This window comes from Nomia melanderi, chromosome 4 (assembly GCF_051020985.1).
Source record: "Nomia melanderi isolate GNS246 chromosome 4, iyNomMela1, whole genome shotgun sequence".
Lineage (NCBI taxonomy): Eukaryota > Metazoa > Arthropoda > Insecta > Hymenoptera > Halictidae > Nomia > Nomia melanderi.
Window position 1 is genome coordinate 20,007,565 of NC_135002.1, and position 24,402 is coordinate 20,031,966.

At 35.2% G+C, this 24,402-nt stretch overlaps 1 protein-coding gene and 1 non-coding gene across 3 annotated transcripts in view; one reads left to right on the top strand and one right to left on the bottom strand.

The window, feature by feature from the left end:
• Positions 1-24,402, top strand: part of LOC116425282 (uncharacterized) — a 475,985-nt gene that overhangs the window by 87,186 nt on the left and 364,397 nt on the right. The gene's annotated exons all lie outside the window — the stretch shown is intronic.
• Positions 17,150-17,267, bottom strand: LOC116425344 (U5 spliceosomal RNA). Its single transcript, XR_004234668.1, has one exon. It is a non-coding gene; the product is annotated as a U5 spliceosomal RNA (small nuclear RNA).

The following is a 24,402-nucleotide window of genomic DNA, read 5'->3' on the forward strand; positions in this document are numbered from 1 at the left end:
AATTTCACGGCATCGCTTGCACACAGTACCACGGGCACAAAGGCGTCATCCAACAATGCATCGCGCGTAGGACGAAAGAATGCTGCCAGCCGCACCGTTGCCATTGCAAGCTCTTCGTCCTTCATCGATTCCCGCGGCGACGCGCGCCACCCCACGCCATTCCATTTTCTTCGTCTCGCGACCCCCGTGTATAGGTACGTGGCCGGGCGCGTCGCGCGGAGTCTTTCCAGCTTATCGCGATCATTATCGGGAAAATTGAAGTAACCGGGCCAACGAGACGAGCGAGAACGTAAACCGTGTGCCCCGTCGACGACATCCTCGGGAAAATTGGATTCGCTCCGGTGACACGGGGATCGATTTGAATTAACACGTCCGGCGAGCAATGCGGCGCGTGGATTATCTTCTGTTATTAGGGGCGGTGCCTTTTGCGCGTTCGCTGTCCACGGTTTCTCTTACAATGCGTACAGTTTTTCGGAAAATGGAGTTTCTCATGACGATTTCTGATGGAGAAACCTGCAGATGGCTAATTTAATTACTCAGACAATGAGAGATTGATACGAGGTATTCTACTTTTCCCGTATTTCAGACTTTTATGCGTAATTCAGTTTCTTCTCTGGACAGAGTTTTTCGAAGTTTCAAAAATTCTCGGCTAGGAAGAGTTAATAAAATCGTATTTATTTGATTCTTTGTAATAGGTATACGGAAATGTATGCTGAAACAAAGTTTATTGCGTTTAAAATAATGGTTGCCGATGTTAGACTAGATTAGAAAAGAAAGCAATCAAATATTTGCAAAATTATTTTTCCGTTGGTCAATCATTGGTTTTTCAAACATATGTTCGAAAATGATATAGGTACAATTACAAGAAATACATTTTCCGATTATTATCACTGAAACAGAATGTTGATTTACTATTATCTATTGAATGAACTTAAGAGTTCGTATATTTTTATTATCGACATTATAAATGTTATTCTGTAAAATGATAAAGGGTAAGAATACGTTCGATGAGAATATTCTCGGTGTTACTAGAAGTAAGAATGGTTTCATGTAGATCGACTGATATTTCATGGGACCGCAGTACTCCCCAAACTGCGAACAACCTTTGAAACGGACCGCCCAGATCAGGAATCGATTTGCATCGCGATGAATGAACTTCCCATGAATATTCGAATCGTTGATTCCCCAATGAAGCTTTGTTTTGAAAATGGCTAAAATATAGAGTCCAGGAAAATATATGGATCGATAGATTGAAAGAAAACTATTCGTCCGAACGATTTCGCCTATATTATTTATTACCAGGTTCCTACATTTTTTTCAAATGAAATGTACAATATTCGTACGTTACCTTTTTCCTTCGCAGACTCGTTTCTACTTTTACGCCATATTGTCGAATGCGGTAGATGGCCTTTCTGCCGATTTACAGCTGAATTGCATTACTCTACGAAAATAAGTTAAAAGATATCACATTTTATACATTTGCTTTTTCAAAAGAACACGCTACAGCTGCAGTTACAGCTATGCCGGAATAAATGGTTAAAAAGTGTAAAATAATATTTTTCTTGCAGGCTGTTTCGATTAAAAAAGAATTGAATTTTTATCGCGGCCCCGCGCTCTATTGAACGCAAAAAAACGTTGCCTGTTCATTGCACACTGGTTTTACTTATTGTAAGCACGAATGCATCTACCAGATAAATTTTCGAAATAGATTCTCTTGACAACGAACGCTTCCGTAACTGTTTGCAAATAAAAATCTATTTCCATGAAAAAAATATTTCACTTACTTTTACACGCTGAAGCATTGTTTGATTGGTGTCAACTTTTAAGAAACCCTCTATTTAATAGTATTATCGTTTCGTTGATGAAACAAGTTGGGCTATAGTTATCTCGTTATAAATTCAATTTTCTTTCCTCAACGAAAAGAAACTTTATTATTATGATAATATTAATTTATAACTTTTACTTTTGTTACAACTGTTTTTGTTATCTCAAAAGTCGTCTCTATGTTTGCATCGCGTAAAGAATTTATGAAAATATTAATAAAGTAAGTAGATATTAGTAAAATATATTGATCGATATTAATGTAGTAGCAATAAGAAGTCGTGTTACAACATTTCAGTGACATAATTCGATCGATTTTTGTGTCTGGAAACGTGTTTTCAAGCGTCTTGTATAGACTTGTACGTATTTTCCAGTTTCAAGAGAAATAAATATCGCCAAATGCACTTTCATTTCGTTGTATTTAGATTTCGATGTATAACGAAATCATTCTGTGCTACCCGATGAATGAAATAAGGGTGACTAAGGGAAACACTTCCGCGAGTAGCTCCAGACAGAAAAGATTCGTACGTGTCGCTAATACATATGAAAAGTAAGTTTTAATGGTAAAAAGTGCAGCCGCACCTCTTCCGACATTCCATTTCCGTTTACGTCGGTGTACTCCGTTCGAGACATATTTCAAATGATCGAATTCAATTTGCTTTGAAACTTGAATTACCATCGTTCCGCGTCTGAATCGACTCATTTCTTCAAGTGTACTTAAGATTATCTTACTCGGAGCAGTATCTTTTGAGCACGATCGAGGAAACAGGATAGCGCGAATGAAAATGTCGCAGTTGCAATTTACTTGAGAGAGTACCATTTTTTTCAACCACTCATTTTAGTTTGTTAATGGATATTTTTATGAATATGTTCACTTTATTATCATATTTTTTTGATCATTTTATTTGAAATGCGCAAGCACGGGTAACATTAACAAATTAACAGCTATAAATTATTCAAATCACTACGTGACCAGTTTTTTTTTATTTCTCTCTGAAGAGAAGCATTTCACGCTTATAATTATGGAATATTTTTTCGAAGCTTTTCGCTGCTTCTCTTTTTCTAATTTTCTAGCGGAAAATTGTAATACTATTAGTTAGATTTGTGATAAAATGGTTTTCCTCTATGCGAAGTTTCCTTCAGATTTCAGTTTTATTCATGTCTACTTTTTCAATCACGATATTTAACAAGAACGAAAGACTTTAATAACAATTGTTAAATGGTTGGCAATATTTTTTAGCTATGTAATCATTGTTTACAACGTTGTTTAACGATTTCTATCGGAACATTTTGTTGCCTTTGATGCCGTTCAATGATTTCTTCATGCCTGCTTAGGCTTCCGATAGTTTTACTTTAGTAAACGTTAATGCAGTTACCAAGCTCATGTTTTTCCAAGGGGTTCACAGAATTGAATTTCCAGCTTCTCGAGGAAAATTATATTCTTTGTACTGCGTGTCAGGATAACTTAAATTGAAATAGCGAAATGAAAATGAGAATTTAACACAAGCAAACCTGATGTCGTTTCTTCCCCTAAATAGAAACAGTGAAATTTTCAACTCAAGAAAGAAAGAAAGCACTTCTGTACAAGTATTACACTATGTATAATGATATTTAATCTTTATTTATCTTTTATTTCGCATCATTGTTTCGATAATACAAACGAAATATCTTCTTAACCTCTTATCTTAGTACATCGTGTCAGACAAGTATCGAAGATGTTAAATACAATTTAACAATATAAATATCATTCAATTTTTTTAGGTTTAAATTAAATATTATTTTCTTTTATTATCAATTGCTATGTTGTAAGTAAACCTAAATATAACATAAGCGTGGGATTCTCTTCTTTTCCAAATCGATTAGTGATCACAAAGTGGTTTTATCTAGCACAGATTTCAGTAAATCACAGTGTAAGGTGTTAATGTTGCAATATTTTAACGTGGTGTAGGAACAAAGAGACCCGAAGGCCGGGCTCATCACTTCAGTTTCTTCTAATATGTTTACGCAATACTACCAGGATGGACCATATGATCGGTCTAATTCGGTCGTTAATCTTTACAGTAGCATCATATGCATATGACTGTAGAAATCCTCGAGTTACAGCGACGAAAATAGAAACGCGGTATCTCGGAAAGCAAGATGGTGGTGAGTGAATTCTAGAGTCTTTAGACGAACGCTTCAGCAGATACATAGCGTAAAATAGAATTTCCTTCTTTTAGAAATCGACCAGTAACGCGGTTCGTTAATCCAACGAATCTTTGACCATTTCAGGTAATACGGGTATATAATAACGTTTTCTAACGGTTCTCAAGACTAAAAAAGGAACTGCCGGCCTCTTTCCGCGTGGGCGTGCAATTAAGTTGTTAATGAAATGGCGAAAAACTTCTGGCTGACGACGTTGTACACTCCAGTTCCCCGGTTCTCTTTCAGTCGACCCGCGTTTTTCCCCATACATATATTCTCGTATTCACTTTGTGTATAAAGTGCGAGTCTCGTATTTTTTCTTCCCCCTTTTTCTTCGTTTTTCCGTTATCCCAAAGCTTTACGTAAATTAGCATTTAGTAGAGCACGGTGGAAGAGAGTTGTTAATTAGATAGTGAAACTTTCATTTAACAGCCAGCCACGCCGCGTTTCCCTCCTTTTCCCACCATTGCCTTTTCCGTGAACCGCGCTGAAAAAAACTTGGAATAGAGATTTTCGGACGGATGTTTGTCAACAATTTAGTGCGTCCTTTCCACGGACCAATTTCAGATGAATTAACTTATTAATTGCCGGATAAACGTCTGTATTACTCGGAGTATAAACATCGCATGAAAACGAATTGTTTTTTTGAACGTAATAAATCAATGGTTTCAGAGACATTTGTCTTTCAAAAGACAAATAGTGTTCAGATTGTTGTATAAGTTAATCACAATAGAGGCGGGTATTGGGTTTCAAGATCTTGTGCATCGAATACACTTCAGGCCACGAGAACGATGCATTACAAATAAGAAGAAATAAAATCGTTTTTTAAATTTACAACACTATTTTATTTTGTTCCAGGTAAGCCTTCTCACCGACACAGGAAACGAGGAACCCGATACTTAAAATCGATTTAACGTCACGGACACTCTTCGTAAGTTACGTAGTGATACTTTAATACGAGTTCGATAGTTTCATTTCCAAAGAAGAAGAAAAGAGGGCAAAGTAGCCCGTAACTGGGTGCACCACTGGGTAAAATGGGTAAAATCACACAAGCAGGAGTGCGAGGTCAGTAGTGACCTTACTTATGTTCCCAATTCATTGCAAATCAAAAGGTGTAGAAAAGTTCAAACAGGTATAACTGTTAATCAACATTTAATGCTTTTACAAAAAACACAAAAATTCAATAAACAGGCAGAGATCCCTTGACACCGTGCGGCTACTTAAGGGTTAATAACGACAACAAGGTCTTTTTTTATTCTGCTGTGTTCTTTTTTGAGGACTCAATCATGTTTTCATTCTGTTAGCACAATTTGTTTTGTATCCCTTTTCTAACTCTAGATTTCACTGGATTTCGATTTAGATAGAATAAGAGAATTAGACGGTGTGCTCTTATTTTTTCAATAGAATTTTGAACTTACAGATAAACTGAGGATTGTAGCAAATCAAAGACATTCAGGAAACGAACTTTCGAGTATTTCCATTTCACCGGCGCTTTAATTAAATTTCAAACTTTTCGGCGATCATTCGCGTCGGACTAGCAGTGGGTAGAAAAACTTGCGTGACAACTCGATGAAATTGTCTCTGCCAGGACGTGCGTCGTTTGTTCAGAAGCGTGCACACAGGTGTAGTTCGTTCATCAAGTACGAAAGCCGGCTGTAACAATTTTGAGGTATTATTAATTCCGAGCGTTTGCACCGTGTACAAAGTTGGACGCGTGTTAACATCGTCGGTACTCGCTTCAATTAAATCGTTAATTAAATGGCGAGGCTTCAGTTCGCTATTTAACGGGTCTTCCTATTCCCCCGTACGTATTTGCATATAAATTTGCATAGGGTGTTGTGCAAGATGCAGCTGAATTCAAGAAAATTTCGGTGGCTCCTCTCTCACCGCACGCGTGAAATATGTTTCTTTAACAGGTATCGCGGCGAACAAAGTCCATTTAATGAAACACTCGTAACGCTGGATCGTGTTTACGAGTTCAGAACATGTTCATGTTTCTCCCATTGGACACCGACGAAATAAAATATTACCCAGCATTACGAAACAGCAGTAATGAATTACTCAAATGGCCTGTTTGTTATTTTTACGCGCGGCGCGCTTCGCGTTTTAAGTTGCACACGCACACGAATAATTTGTGACAGTATATTATCGTTACCGTAGAACGTACGCCAGCTTTGTGCCAAAGTTTCTGGATTGAAATGACAATGGTATTCGTAGAATGGCGCCCTTGTTTTAAATAAATAATTCAAAACGCTGGATGAAGCAGCAAGCTATTCACCGTAGCTACGAGGAGGATCAGATACAGTTATAATACAGAATGTGTTTCCCATTCTTCCCGTTCAATCAAAACGCTTGTAAGATTTATGTGACAAATATCGAATATTCTCAAGATAACGTGCATGTAACGATTATATCCGAATAAATATCATTTTTTGTTTTTAAAGATTAGAGCGGGTACTTAGTACTACGTTTAGTATTTTGCTTTTCAAAAGACACGATGTTTTCTTGAAAAATAATAATTCCTTTATAAAAATCCCTCCCCTTCAGAATACCCGGTACGTCACTATAATTACTAGCAAAGTTTCACTTTGGAATCCCTAGTTAATTGAGAAAAGCCTGAAATTATTCATAACGAAGAATTTCTACCGCACGTAATACTTTAAGATTTCTCATTCTGGAACAATGCTAGAAGAGAAGTTAACTAACACCCCCCCAATCGATGAAACATAAGTTCGCTTCAAAATTCTATATTAAAAGTGTGTGTGTGTGTGTGTGTGTGTGTGTGTGTGTGTGTGTGTGTGTGTCGATCGAAAATGACTGTAAAATTTATTGTAATGTTCTATTAGTGCTATTAGCATCGTTAATGAAAGAAAAAATTTGTTTCCTTGAAGTCCATTAAAGAACAGAGGATACACAAGAGAAAAGCCAGAGACGAATACTACTGAATTTACTGTAAAAGCTTGTAATATGAGTCAGGAGTGATCAACTCCGTACTTACAGAACAAAGAAAAGTTCTCTGGCGAAATTCTTGGATTCGTTTTGCAAGCTTATAAAGGCTAAAGGACAGACAGGAAGGAAAGATCGCTTTGCTTTGTCCGCTTTGTTTTCCGCTAACGGAAACAGGAAAGACTCGAGTTTTTCCAAAAGTAACGCGAAACGCGAGGATACACTTTCCTTTTAATCACTGATGTTGGTGAAAAGTTTCGTTTTACGGTTGACAGTCTAAAAGATTAAATTCCTAGTAGAACATACTCGAATTCAAATTGAGAACCACTTTATTGTCATTAAATTGAACCAGATTCGACGATAATAAATTTCAAGTTGTTAATAAACATTGGATATAGTGGACAAATTGAAATATTTCTATAAATTGATCGACATGAGAAAGTAAAAACGATATGACAATAATTAAAAATCCTATACAATCCTACGGATAACGTATATTACGTTTTACATTATACATTTTACATTTTACATTTTACATGAGAAGAAAAAAAATATATATATATATATATAGTGGGGCTATTATTATAGATAGTGAAAGGGTGGATCTTGAGTAATCGAGAATTAGGAATAAATATATGTATTTAATAAAATATGGAAACAACACGGACAACACGTAAAAAATACAACTTAATGCCACGAAGGCCAACACACGACTTTTCTCTCGCCACTCTCTTACAGACATTCTCTCCCAAAAATCATTCTCTCCCCCACAAGCATTCTTTTCATTCGCACTCATCACAAACACTCGGATGCACCCCTGGAAATCTGGCCCTGCAGTCTTGGGTCGTGACGTTGTGCAGGCCACTTTCCTTCGACCGTTTTACAACATGTCCTTCACTCACACTCATTCTTACGTTCACTCTTCTTAAAAATACCTTAACCTACACTAAAAATTCTAGATAATACATATATATTATATAGTACATAGTTTTATGTAGTTTTATATAATATACATGTCACATAAACATAATTTACTTTAATTTAATGCACCTTCAAAATATCGATCAAAAATGATTCGGCATCATGAAGAATCAAGATAATTGCAGTTAAGTTCTTATAATACATCACATAACCTCTAATTGTCATATCATGACGTCAGTATGCCGGAGAAGCGTGTTTCCAAGTATTACTAGAATGCCATACAAAAAAAACATCTCATGAGGACTATTCTCGTTGTATAGGGACTTGTTTAAACAGAGTCAACATTGTTTGAGATTACAATGGGATATTATCAATTTCGTTCGGTTTTGCGGCGAGAAAATTGTACATGTATTAACAGGGTCAGTACACGTTTCAATTAAGTTGTTAATTAAATGGCGATGCTGCAGTTTAACGGGGTGACATGCTGTGTTTTCTTTATTCCCGGCCACCTGCCGTTACGCCGGCTATACCACGCTGTGCGTAATTTAATTAACAAGTTATTTTAACCCTGTAATATCCGTCAGGGCTGCTGCAGTTTTTGGCTTCAGGTGTCGCGGACCAGCGGAAACGCTCCCGGTGGAATTCATTGAATTTCGGCGACGTTCAACCGGAAAATTTATTTATATTCAGATCAAGATTAGGTTCGCAAAACCAGAGATCGATCTTCCACGTGAACTCCACACGGAAATTGATCAGAATTTTAATCCGGCGAGAACGAGTATACTATTTTTTGCATTCAAATGTTTCTCTCGCAATTACAATAATATATTGTATGTAATGGATGCAATGATATATGTGTAATAATATTAATACTAGAACTACCGTCTCAGTGAAAATAACTGATGTCAGTTTCCTTAATTCAAAATTATTGATAGCTTACAATCCGTTATTAAATGTACAAAAACATTCAAGAAATATAGAAAGAAATCAACAAAATTGTTACAATTTGTTTAAGGATTAGATATCAATCATATTAAATGCTTGGTATTTCCAGTATTAATACTTAAAAATATGGTATAAACATTTAATAAATAGAAAATATTTTACACTCATTAAATGTGAAGTAAATTTATTTTACTGTGCTATGAACCATGGGATAGATATTATTAACAGTTATCGTTACAGTAATATCGTTTAGTGAATATATATTGGATAATAATGTCTGAAATATTAATAATTTACAACCTGTCGTAGTTAGATAACAGTTTGGTTAAATAATTTGGAAATTATTCAACATGGAAGTGCGCATTGTATCAAATTAAATTACATTTTACATGAATATGAAGATAAATTTTCTTCCATTTATTTTTTCTCAAAAAATATGACTGTAGTAATGTGACATTAATTAAATGTATGCAGAATGAAATATTGTTTTAAGGACAGGTACGAGCAGTCACACTTTCAGTGTCGAAATTATAGATATTGGATGATTTTATTGCCGAGGAAAAAGGATTCCGACGTTGAAATTGTTTTCGCGAATTAATTAGTGTACTAATTTACAGGAGATTGTTACGGGAACCGTCGGAATTCCCGACTCGGACGACACGAAAGATTTATCTTTGTTGTAATTTTCTTACAGCCGTGCCTGTTCGCCTTAATACCACACAAAAAGCGTCAGATAAGATGTTGCAGGTCTATTCTTCTTCCCGCGGCTAGCAGTTTCTCTCGAAAATTCAGCCAAAAATTCGAGCGGCAGTAATTAAATCCTGGTAAAAAACTCGAATGTTGTCCCGGGACCTTATCACTTTTAACGATTGCATCGCGACTTAGTGTATATGTATCGGGTAGACCATTTACTTTGCCAGTCTTAATTAATTTGAAATTTACGGGCCACAAAACATGTACTATTCCAACGATCTTGTTCGCTGTATTTACGTGGAGTAATGCTAGGTTAATTGCGTTTTTTTAAACGGAAGTTTGTATTTTTTATGGTGAAACTTGGGACAGTTTCGCTGAATTTTTACAAGAGAAACGTCGAGTTCTATTGTGTCGCGTAAATTTTCAATCCGAGAAACCGAGAAGTCAATGAAACGATGCATGAAACGGGAACGAACGTGTCCTCTTGTTCTTACATGAATCAGCACCGAGAGGATCAAGCACAATTACATAAAGAAAGCTGCGTTCTCATTAAACTCATTAACAGACTTCAACGATTCAGAAGCTGTCCGCTTCGATGGTAATTAGTGTGTTGCATGCCCTCGACGAATGGGAAATGATTTGCAACTGCTCTGACAGATGCGAGCGGTATTGCTATGTCAAGAATCAATGGGAACTCTGCGTCAAATGTTAATGAGCGTTCCACAAAGACATTTTCTTACATTTCAGAACATTAAGGGTGCAAACTCGATTTTTCAGATTTATGGTTCCAAATAAAAATTTAACAGGTAATTACACCTGTAATACGATCAGAAATCTTAATAAGATAGATCAACATAAGATAAAACAGATCAATTTCTACGTTGAATAAAACTTGAGTTAACTTGAACTTGAATTAACTCCTTTCTGTAGGTGGACGGTGAAAATTCATCAGCATTCGTTCTCCAGGCTACAAATTTTCGTTGAATTTAAACTCTTTATACCTTTAAATCCCTAATCGCCACGAACATTCAGCCGCGTACAATTCTATAAGCGGAATCCTGGCTAAATGCTGAAACCTTTCTCAGAGCCCCTAAACGCTTTGTGTTCTCGAAAGTCGACCGTACTTAATTCCACTTCTGAAATCCTGAACTCGGCCAAACTTTCCTGAACTTGTAAACCTCGGAAATGTCAATTGTACTTAGGAATTGGTATTACATTTACAACCACCGCAACGAAAATTCTATGATTTCGTTTCTTAAGCCGATAACTGTGTGCATCGAAATAGAAACGTACACGTTAAACAGGGACCAATCGTAATGCTGAATGTCGCTAGAAAATAGACTAATTTCCAGATAATTGTCACGGTAGAGAACCAACATGGTGAATGCAATTTCACGCACAAAATAGCAGTGTATATGTGCACTAGAATGGTACGTGGTAATTGTTTCACGAAATTCAAACAATCTAAGATTTATGTATCCCTGGATGAGGTAAGAGGATGACTGAATATTGGGAAAATTCTCGGATTAAAATAGTTATAAGAGCATATAGGAACTTTGAACCTGTTTTATAGAATAGAACACATTGTAATAAGCTTCACATACTCGTAACAATAACCACCAATAATATATTTGTAGTCAAGTGTACATAATCTCTAAGCTCGGATGCTTATCAAGGTTTGTTGATTTTGCTTTACCTCTCATGATAAATTAATACCATAGTTTTAACCTAATCATGACTACAAATAGCCTTGGCTTCCCATTGGATTACTATCTGGTGATCTAGACTCGATCGGACCTTAACTCAGGAATTTCATCAGTGCTATGTTAGGAATGGTCCTAAATCTCGTTCATCGTCAAGGCTGGCCGATTTTCATTTTTCCTTACGTTGCACTATACTATTGGGTTGGCGAAACAGTAATTTTGATTTGCAAAAATAGGTAGTGTTGTGGTTGTTTTGTTACTTTCCTGTCAATGTTATAATTTTTTGCTTTTGAGATTTGGTAGTTGATACTTTTAGGTTACTGTAGAAACAAGTTAGTTAGTTTATTGTCAGTTTTAACATGGAGTGCAAAAATAAACATTTTCGACATATTTTACTCTTTTATTTTTATAAACGCAGAAAAGCGGCTGCGGCTCAGAAAGAGATATGTGAAGTTTATGGTGTTGATTGCTTAATAGAACGCACGTGTTAGAATTGATTTAAAAAATTTCGTTCTGGAGATTTTTCACTTAAAGATGACCATCGTTCTGGTCGACTTTCTAAAGTTGATGATAATAAAATGAAAGCCATAATTGAATTGAATCGTCATATAATTGTGCGAGAGTTCGCCAAAAGCTTAACAGAACGGAAGATATTTGACTCATTAAAGTTAAATTTGTATTAAAAAAATTGAGTTTTATTTCATATTGAAAAACCGAAATTATTTTCTTGCCAACCCAATATAATATGATTTCAAGTTGGACTATAAGTTGTTATTTATTCGCTAGCTGAAGATTCAGGCTTAGTAAGAACTTGATTTCCTCGACTTCCAAATTTCTTTATATAGCTTGTCTAAATGTTTTAGTAGCATATTACAATAATGTTTATCATAATATTATAGTTACAACGCTATTATTTTCGCGTAAAAGACGTATAAATCATGCCAAAGAAAGGAATCACATTTCCACGAAATGTGTTGTTATTCGATAGATTTGAGCTGTGAATATGAATCGTTTATTCTGAAAGTGACTTAAGTTGATTTTCCAAAAAAATCAAGTTAATGTTTATAACAGTTCTAATTCTATATTATCTTCTTATTTATCAACAATTTTCCTCTTCATTTTTAAATTGATTTACGCCACTTTCAAGATAAACGACTCAATTGTTGGATGAATTTCAGTTGATTTCTAAAAAGGTGATTAAAATACATAAAAATTTATTATTTGAAAAGAATATTTTTAACGATAACACTTAAGTAATCTTTGCTTGCTAAAAATCATTACGAAATTCTGAGCGGAAACCGAATGCTAGCTGGCGCCGAGACGATAAATCCCGCTCACTGACAAACAAAAGCGTCCATTATAGATGCCCCGAGGAAGTAAAGAAATCCCTTCCAGAGTATCGGAGTGGAAGCGGAGTGAACGAGGACAGGAAACAGAGAAGTTTACTTTCTGTCTTTTCATGGGGTTCTCGTTCCAATGCAATCTTCGCCTTTTTACTGCCACACGCATTCGCGGCTCACAACGGGCTTCACCTAATTTTTCCTCCTTTTAAAGCGTACGGTTATTTATTGAGTTTGGAGCTAGCCGTCGAGCAGCAAACGGCCATGGTCCGTTTCCTGAGCTAGAGTTAACACCTCAGGATTTATTCCCTGTGTTCGTTAAACGACAGCAAAGCCGAACGCGGTCAGTTTTATTCAGAAATCTCCCGGGGAAAATTGTTAGCTGCTAGCCATCAGCGTAACTTTTATCAGCTCTGGTAAGGTATCCACTAAATTTTATTTTATATTCTTCGATAGAACGGTGACGTACAATTTTCAGTTTATTGCGTGCAAAATACTGCTCTTGATAAACGATGTTTGATCAGTCAAATTAAATATCGGACATTTTATTTTATCTGTTTTAGACATTCTATTTTCCCATTATCTAGCCAAGTGGGATTTTAAATGAATTTATATTTAATTAAGATTCTGTCTGCCCGCGTCATGAATATATTACAATGCCACCTTACGTTAGAAGTAACGTAACGTGTTAGAAGAAACTTAACGTTCCGCTTGGCAATACTTCTGATAATGCATAAAACAATAAAACAGTGAGAATCTTCATTTGGTTTTGATAACTTTAACTGTCATTTGCAACAGAACTTCAAAGGTGGCTAGACATTGTGATCCACTGAAAAAAAATCTCTGGTAGTCAGATGGATCAACCAGTTCACTAGGAAATCTGCAGTCGCGTAAATATCTACGTTCAATGTATAGAATGATCGGATAATTAAGCGCGATATGAACAAAAGATATCTATTCACCGTAAATTACTTGGTCCCGTATTTTTAGCCGGTATTACCTACAATAAGTAATCCACGAGTCGTTAAGCTCCCCACCTACATACTTTTAAAACTGTAGAATCTATACTACTTTGGAACTCCGTGCACCGAAAAGTTCAATAATACGGAACCTAAAACTACGTTGCACGTTTCTTTTGGAAAAAGAAGAACGAGAACAACTTCTCTTGAAATTTTAAATACTGGGTAATACAGTACAGGTAGAACTACAGCATTCTATTCTTTATCGTTTGTTTTATAATCACATCGTTTGCAAAGTTGTTTTCATCCTTTATTCCTGGTATGGACATTTATTACTATGTTGTCACTTCGAATACCATCAATCCGTTTCCCGAATTTTATAGAATTGTAAATTCCGATATACTTGTTCGCGGTGATAACGAAGAAGCTGGGATAGATAAATTGGGTTTCGTAACACTTAATAATTGAATTTTACGTATAACTACAGGATCTAATAAAATTGAATTTTTCGTGATACGTATAGATTGAAACTTTCCAAGATAGTCTCGGCTGTTCTTGGTGGAGTGATTTCGCAGAATCTCGGAACAGCACTTTTGTCGATAGTCGCGGAGATGTATAAGAAAAATTTTATTTGTAAGTGTGGTTTTGAAAAAGTTGGAAACAAATGTTCGAATCGACACTTTGTTTCCTAAATTTCTTATTAATAGACATTCAGCTTCAATGTCAGTGAAAAAGTTTTTAAATCTGAATAGTATCAATTCCGGAATTTTTTAAATAAAACGAATATCATTACTATTTAACACGTTCACAATAAGCTGCACCACCGGTGCTATATTCATGTTTGTCCCAAGAGACGGGATGCGCCACCGGTGGTACATATTGCCAGAACTATTGCCACACCATAGCCATGAAAAAACTGATTACTGTAATTAATAGATTTATTTACATCTTTATATACATGAGAGACCTATTTATTTCTTCTCTAATGTATTATTTACTGATTCTTCCTCTAACGTACTCTCATAATAGTACTACTCTGTAGTAGATAGGTCGTAGCCTTTCCTTCGATATGATATAGCAAATTCATCTGATGAATCATTGAATTTCGTTCTTTAATATATTAATAGGACAATATCCTAATAGAACATACATTTTATTAAATAAAGTTGAAATCGACGTATTTCACGAGACACTCGATTCTCTTTTCAAGAGTGGAGGTATTAAATAAACATATAATAATATCTGTCGCCGTAAATGAAATTTCCTCTGTAATCAGTGACTCATTAGCGCAGTTACTCTGGTCAAGCGAGAAATTCAACGAAATGGGACGACCCATTGGAAGATCCGGCCTCCTGAAAGTTTCATTTTTAATGGTCGCCATGTCAGTTCAAAGAGAGGCGGGATTTCTCGCGTCGAGGAATTTTATAAGCCATGAAACTCTCCTTTTTCGCGAACTTTTAATTTACTAGGAATATTTATAAAGCCGGCGCACAGACAGTGAATCGTTTTATGCTCGATCTTTTTATGATGCAGCTTTTATCCAGTCGAAAATGCGGGCACATTGCGTACGGTTCCGCGTTTTAATCACTGTAATGACGTCTTGTGAAAAAGAGGAAAGGGAAATTATAATAATAACACTGCTGGTGACGCAATTACTTCGTTGTTCGCCTGCGTGACAATAACCAGTCGGCGTTCATTTTCTAAATGTAACATTTTAATCAGCGCGATACGAGTTCATTGTTCATCGAAGTTAATAATATTACTTTAATAAACGTTCGCTCGGACCGATGCGCGCGCAGCGCTATACCTTTATTTACGATAGTTCTATGTTATCTCATAGAACTTACGATAGTTCTATGTTATAGATATAATATATCTATCACTAGATATTTACGATTTTGTTCATTGTCACGTCAAAGGGAATCAATGTAGTCATTACAGAAAACTAATGGAAATTAATACATCGATCGTTATGTCACCCATGTATTCACGTGTGATACACTTTTCTGTGTAGATTTAAAAATGAATTTTCTCGGTGAAGTATGAAAGGAACTAAAGTTTCACTGGAGAGCTGAACGTGTTAAATTACAATTCGTATTTTGAATGATACCAAGAGGAACGTATTTTATAATTAATTTTTCTATGTGACCTATAAAATGTCTACTTATAATTTTTACAGGATATGATTTTAATAAATATAGGTGAAAACCATTGAAGATTTCACTGTGACATTATTCGTAATTTACTTTTGTTTTTAATGAAAAACAGACGGTTCGGTGCTTTCACTGATGATGAATGTTCGATAATGCCGTGTACCAAATACCAATAAAATGGAATTAAAGCTGTTTATTACTATACAGATTACTTGTTTGATTACTCGTCGAGTTCTTTGATATCAGATATTCAAACGGTGTTTCGTGTATAATTTCAAATATCAATGGTATCGTTATTCTGAAATTTAAATGTTCGGCTCATGGTAACGGAAAATCCCAATGTCCTTATAAATTGCAAATTAATTCGACAAGTGATAGTGTTTAGTATCTCTGGGCGTAGGAATTACAGGCTCCTTTTAACGATGCAGAGTCGCGACGGGATCATTTATCGACTTTTCCGTTAATCATTGATTCTATGATCGAGCCGCATTTATGGCGGCAGATTAATACCATTATTGGCGTAAAACTGTTTGCCCATGTTCCCGAAGCCATATTCCCGTTGTTTGACTTTACAGAAGATTTGCGTTGTAAAGCATCGCATGATTTTTGCGTTTTGATGTATAGCACTTGACACCAGTGACAACATGGATACCGGGATAATTCGACATAAAATTGTAATTTGTGTTTTATGAGAATAAGAATCTTTTCAAAACGAATGTGATCGGTAAGTACCAAAGGAACGATTATTCCGCGCATCTTGTTCCGAAAGAAATTTTTCTCGAAATGAATATTTTTAAGTGAATACATACCTATCAGACTTATGTATTACGGTTGTACATAATAATTTGTATAATTTAAATACTATTTTTGATGTACAGCAACTTAAAAGAAATTTTAAATGAAGTTCTAAATAAAAACAAGTTATTTCATTTTTGGCACATAATTTTTATTCAATATATTTTTCAGAATTTTGTGTTAAAACTTTCGTTAAAAACGCTGGTAGAAAGATTTAATAGCCACTTCCTAATTTCAATCGATATCGGTAAGTTTTAATTGAAGCTGATCGACGGACTATTGGAAAAGTACTCAGCCGAATTTATCTTTCGCAATAACAACTAGGAAACAGTAACTTCAAACATGGAATACTTAATAAATCATTATTAAAACCATCGTGTGCTCGTTTACCCGTTTAACAAACACGGTTACAAAACAAATGGTGCTGTCGAGTGCATTCAACGACCACTCGAAATTATTTTTTACACTGGAATTTCGTTCTAAATTGCGGCAAGTGACATATAACGGGTCGAAGACCATTCCTAGAACTGCGGCACGAACTATTAAACTCATTTTCACCGAAATCTGTTGGTTAATGAGTTCCCACGAAATAACGTCCATTTATATATCACCATTGGCGTGATAATTGCGTCTGAACGCTGTCCGTATTCGATCCCATTGTTTCTAGGCAAAAATTGAAATCTAAGAGACGAAGATATATATATACTATAAAAAATTAGTTCATAGACTCATCAGTTGTTCCCCTCCACGGAAATCTTTAGTAAAAGGCGAATGATTTATACGTGATTTGAAGGGAAACCAGAGAAATCTAAGAGGTGAAAGTTCAACCAAAATGAACATTCGAAATACACCAGGGCTATCGGGAAATGTATGCGTATACGGTTTCTACTAATATTTCTAATAGAAGATAGATCTAATTCGAAGTAGAAACAGTTTGCATGTTAAAATGTATAATAATATAAATCTTTAGATGATCTGTTCTCTTATGTTATTGCAACAATTTTCGTTCATTTTATTTTGAAAAATTTTAACATATTTTTACACGGTATACTTTATAGCACGAAAGTAACTCCATACTATCGAACATTTTCAATTTCATTGTTACACTTTGTTTCAGCCAAAAAAGAACGTATATATAGTAATTTTTCATGTTCGTTTATTCATTTGTCGGATTGAGTCAACAAAATTCGCCGAGTTTGTCAAAGGTAAATTTTCAGGTCAAGACAGGTTTCCTCACCAAGCTGTTCGAGATCCGCGCTTCTTTCATATTTCTTTCCGCACGACGGGTAACACTTGTTAATTACGAGTGTGCCGCATCTCGTTCGTTGTACGGCGCGTATTTATGCGACAGGCCGTAAAAAGGAAGAAATACACCGGATAACAACGCAATAATCGCACGTTTACGGTTACTGTGTTCCAAGATGGTGGTCGGTTGAACGTCCTCGACGTCTGACTTCCAATCGGGATCAATCGCTTGCTGAGATTGACCGATGCTCGGATAACGGAAACGAACCTGACACGTCGACCGATGGAAATAAGATAGCGCGCACTTGAAATATTCGATTTCTTCGAATTCAAAGAGAGAACTAGGAAAACGTTAAACATGAGAAAAATATCAACGAATTTTATCGGAATTGATTTTCGTCTGTTTTATTACAGACGCGAATTTATGCATTTATATTTGTTCATTTCTTCATCTATATTATCGAAGTTGTCTAAAAAAAATAATATACTACGGGCAGTATTTTATATTTATTATGGTATACATATTTATTTTACGTTACATGTTTCTTTCGATTATTTTATTTTACGTAAACTAGCTACTAAAAAGGCAGGTAATCAATCTGTTGAGGCGGGAGCAAAGGATTTATTTAAAAATGTGAAAGAAACTTTCTTTGTATGCCTCGCTCCACTCGCTGAATTAACGGCCAGTGCTACTTTATAACCAATACTTTAATTTATTATAAAAATGTGAACAGTACGTTTAGTGTGTGATGTGTGTGTAAGGGCCGACGTCCTTTTGAATATGACTTGACTGCTCCACTGTATAATGAGAAGTGACGAAGTGTCTTCTCGTCACTGACGTAGACACCTCGTTTTGGATTGAGTATGAGTTGTCATTTTGCTTTTACACCAATCAGTGCATCTTTGCTATGTTTTGGCTAACGCGCTTTAGTCTCGAAGGTTCGCTAGCTTACGAAGATTTCTTGCAGGTTGAAACCTGTCTGTAAGGACCGGTATACCCATAGTTGGCCGACCCTTCGGAAATCCCGAGTTTATGACCTGGTCGGTTATTAAGACGAAGGAGACAGAATTCTATGCCTATTGTATGCATCTAAATTGACTAAAAATATGTAAATGTTTGCTGTGGCAACGGTATACATGTCGATTATAGTAACTAAAACTCAGTATTAAAAAAGTAAACTAAGTATTAAAAAAGAATGAACACTAAACTTAACTGTCTGTCTCGTCCATGTCATAAAAGAAACTTCGAGAATCTTTTATTATTGTCTTCCGTATCGGACGGAACTCAATTTGCTCTTAGCCCTTTCAATACCAGTCTTCCGATCGTTAGAAATTCTTGGGTAACTTCAAAAATACTTTTAAAGATTTATACAGAAAGCATATTCACAGGGAATCCGCTTCCCACTGTTTCTGTTGTTCTTCCACTTAACCGGAACTCATTTTGCCTATTGGGCTCGATTACTGTAAATTTCGTGGATCGAGGGAGACCCAGACAAAGGTGGAAGTTACAATGATTATATCCCCGAGATGAAATTCAGTAGTAAAAGCCCTATCAGATTTGGACGGTGGTTGGAACAATTACTCTTAATTAAGATCTTCATCGGTTTCGGGATAACATATGCGCAAGAAACTTTGAAACACCATTCGTGAAAAATAAAACAAACCTGCACTTGAAAGGATAATTAAAAAAGAAGTAATTAAAAATTCCATTCTACATGATATACGTGTGCCAGCGATAGATTACGACATACCGTTTTCGAAAGGTACGATCGATTGAAGTTTTCTCTGGATATTTCATAGAAATGGATATATTTTTTCGAACGCGACGCGGATACTTGACAAAATTCCACGTTTTGAATTTTTACGCGAAATTTCGATTTACATTTCGCCCGCGCTGCTGCTCGAACGAAACAGTTGAGGGCTGAAGAATCGACAGCTACAAGTTGAGGAAGCGTAGTGTTTCGCACGATGCGGCGTCAAACGCTTGTTCGCTTAAATTGAACACTTCCTGAGAACACGTACGAATAGGAGAGTTGTCTCGCTCACATTCGCCGAAACTTTTATTTTACTAAGAAACTTCTGCTCTGCGTACTCTGCTAAGTGACAAATAAAAAGCTACATTGAACTTTGCGTGAAAATGAGCTGCTTATTTCTTGGAAGGACGAACATAGAACATATAATTCAGATTTTTGTCGGATAGTTATCATCCTTGTTTCTTATAATTTAAAGAATCTTCACTGTCCGTCATGTAATTATGTGTTAAACACAGTGTTAAACGCAAACGAGGTTTTCTAACTCGATTTCGTAAAAATCATTTTTATTTTATTGCACTTAGGATCAAATAAAACATTACATATTTTGCTATTATAACAATGAACATTACTGCTATTATTATTAGATTTACAGTGAAGTACGTAAGAAAATTGATATGTTTTACAGTAATGTTACCGTAAGTGACTACCTAAAAAATTAGTGTACCAGTCGTTACATTTTTTAATAATCATTCGTCCATATTAGCTCTTAACTCAATATTCTTGTATTTCCTTTGCAGTTACACTTATTACAGCTATTTTATTACTCCAAGAATTAACCGAATATTACCGAATATTTCATTGCAATTAAAAAAACTTCAATAGTATTTACATTACTTTTCTTGGAATTTCTCGTCACGAATCTGGTACGATATGGTAAAGCTATGGGTGAAATAAACTATTGTAAAATACAACGAAGCTTTTATTTGTTAAAATAAATATTTGTTTCTTTCTCGAACTCTCCAACCTCGATTTTTTGGCCACACGAGTAATTCCTCCCTTTTTTTCTCTATTGTCGTACCGCGCGCGTTTGTTTGTCGTTTCGTTTCGTTTGATCGGTATATTTGGAAGTTTACCGTGAGCGTTGAGACGTGGATAATCGAAGCGGTGGAGAATAATGAAACCCCGCGCCGTTTACAACGAATCGAGAGTCATCGGCAGACACAGGAAATCAATTGTTACCGAAGTTTGCAATTCGCAGTTTGCATTTCGCGCGATCGTAAATTTCGTTTACAATCAATCGCGACGTGACGTTAACTGGTATGAAATTAATCGTTCAGCTGAGAACGCCGCGATGAAGTCGTTCGGAACAGTCGATCCATTGAATGTGCTATGTTACAGAGTATTACTTCAATAAACGATTTAGCAGTTTACGTTCTTCGGTATTCTTTTTTTTTAACAAACTGGACTTCTAGTTCGAATATTGAAAATTTCTATATATATCTAATATAATTTCACAGATATTTATAAATATAAATTTTTCCAATCGTTTGTGTAAATCACAATGTGTACGTATAAGAACCAGAAATCCTATTTACCTTGTTTTTCTTACGAAGAAAATCGATAATTTCACGTTGTAGAAGAAAGTTTTTCTATTATACGCTTATAATGTGGCCTTTACTTGTGGCGTTACTTGTTCGGAAACTAAAATACATATAGCTTTGGAGAAACTAGCAAGGAAAACTAAAGACTAAATCAGTTTTAAGAGCTTTTGTGAAAGTAACTTGAACAAAAAGGTTAACCCCCATTTTGTGTTCGAGTCAATATGTTCCATCCAGGATATTTTCCATGATTCAGGTTTAACAATTATTAAAGTTATTATTGATATTATTATTAGAGTATGATTACAAACTGATCAATTTTTAATTGTAATTTGACTCCAAATGATACTTCCACTAAAGCGACTTGGACAATTAGATGAATAAAGGACAAGGGTTGGAGAAAATTTGTTCGACCGACACATAGATGATTCAGCAAGGGTGTTTTGTAACTATAATTGAACTTTAAATCATCTAGTGAACACTAATAATGATAAAATTAAGACTTTTCGTTCCTATTATTATTAGAACTACCTGCTGTGATTCATTCAAATAATTTAAATTCAAATAATTATTCAAGAGAGTTTCAAACATTGCTACGCGTGTCACTTAAATATTAATAATCTCTGCTATTGACATCATCGGACATTTAACGAAATATACATGTAGGTATAACAGTAAACTTCCGTATCATAAAATTATTCGGTGACTGGTATATTTAGCAATAATCATCTATATTTGAGTGGTTCAGGATGACAATGGTCTAACTCCTATTTTAATGCCTTGAGAAAAAGAAACTTTTAGGAAATGTTCTGCGATTAATTAAGTGTTAATATTAAAATATTATTAACACTACATTTACGGACGTTTATTTTACACTTTATTCTATCGTTCCTAGAAGACTACATATTTGGTCATATGGATGGTGGAAATTAGTGTATCAAGAATAGAGAATTATAATGTTAATTCGCATAATTGCCTCAATCAAAATTTCCGTGAAATTGACGGCTTCCATAAATCTAGTGTTAATAACATTTACTACTATTAATTATTAATATTAATTATTATAATATCAGTACATAAGTATCCAAGTACATTTCATAAAAGCTTCTTTTTTATCCAGAACACAGAAATAGGAGTTAGAGTATTACTATTTCAAGCCACATAGTTAATAGGGAATAAATAAATAAATTATCAAGGCAAGATCGTTCAGAATTGCAAGCAGTTTATCTCGTGTAACAAAAATATCGTTTTGAATATTTTCGTTACAGAATAACCTGTCGTGTACTCGTCTCTAACCATTAACTTGATCCTTCGCTCGAAAGCGGTTGAAGTTTCTCTAGAAACTTTGAGTATCATAAGGCCCCCATCCTATTCTCCAGCTTCGACTTTTGTTTGCAAATTAATCAAAGATTTCCTTGCCTTTCCTAGATGTCTAACCCCAATTTCGTATCCCAGCATCCCGTCTCTTTGCCCCGCGATCCCTTAGCGAAGTTTCAACGCAATCCCCCAAAATATGTCAACGTACTGCGCATTTCTCCGATATTCGAAACATTCCTAATAGAATTATGATGTTTCCATTCGTTACGAATAATATTGTTGGGGATAAATAAAATTAATTTAAATCCAAGTGTAATGATTATATTTCCTACTTTTTTTACATAACACCTTGAATCCTTATAACACACGTACCAATTGACACAGAAGTGATAAATCTGATTCTTTAGCAATTAATACCGTCTTAATGCTATTCTACTTTGTCGTATTCTATTTCATTTGCAAATCAGTCAGTAACAAAAGCGGCCAAAACCGAAGCGTCAACGTTCATCGCGAGTGGACGTGTCCCTTGGCCGCACTTGCCCTTACAGTCGAGGGACAAGTTATCAAACGTCGTTGGACGATAGACCAATAAACTTATATTCGAACCGATTTCCGTGTATACGTTTATTCAGGCATTCTACAAAGTATACAATTATTGTCCACAAATCTGCCTGTATGTGCACAGTTATTTTTCAAAATTATCAACGAACCACCGAGCGTCTTCCCAAAGACACAATTTGTCAGTCCGTCCGGAGGTTGGAGCCGCAAATAAGCCGGCTATATCGATGCCCACGGTGCCGTATCACAACCCAAGGATTAATCTCTCGTAACCCAGACTCGCGACAGAAAAAATCCACTAGGTGCACTGACAGTGGATGGTCACGCAAGACCAGGATATCAATTCAAGCTTGCGGTTGACAATGAAGCCTTTGCGCCTGTTGTTTGATCACTTAAAACGTTTTCTAATGACATTCCTGTTTCCCGGAAAAAAAGGTCAAAAAAGAAAAAAAATAAAGTGGCAATATCCATTTTCCATGCGGGACGAAAGGACGCTAACGGAGACTGACCACAAGTTTCGGTCTCAAATCGCTGTTTCGTTGATCCTACTTCCATTCCGTGAAAAAATGTGACGTCTCGTCTACATACACTAGCAGATTTAGGATTTTATGATAGGCCGGGTTATACAATTTTCATACTCTTTAAGTTTTATATATTAAATTAGATTTTAATTTTAAGTTTTAAGGTTCAATCATTTTACCTTTTGCCCTATGATCTCTTTCGTAACTGCACTCGTTAGGACTACTTTATGGTTAATAGTTTATTATAAAAATATAGAAATTTTATTCTCATTCTATTTCTACGTTTACTTTAAGGCATAACAATTGATGACAGATAAATAATATTTAATTTAGACTTGAAGAAACTAAATGTCATTTGTATTTATTAAATTTCGATTGAAATCTTCACCACACGATAGTCCGATACGATATTATAACGCAAGGGATTAAGAGCTTTCTTACATCATATACTTTCCGCCCCTCAAGGCATCGTACGTATCACATTCTTTTGACACGAAACGAGCACTATATTTTAGACCCTTTTAGTAACAACAAAAAGAATTGTACCTAAGCGAAAGATACAGAACCAAGTTGATGTAATTTAGTAAGAGTTGAAAACAATATATAAATATAGACGTAACAATGACATTCACGAAATTAAAAAAGGAACATATTACAAAATAAATAGGGAATAAATTAATGCCAAATGTATTTCAATATTTGTTAAAAATAATACTAATAATGTTTATGCAAAATCATTCGGAAAATGGAAAAGTTAGTTGTTTTTTATAAACAGTATTTACAAATAAAAAGTATAAAACATAAATAATGTATTTTCAATTATTTGTAAGAAAGGTACTAATATTACAACATAAAAGTAAGTAATAGCTCCATAATGCGTAGCAAGTGTTAAGAGGATTACCTGCCACACAAAATGTGCCACACATTCATGTTGGTAATATAACGTTAT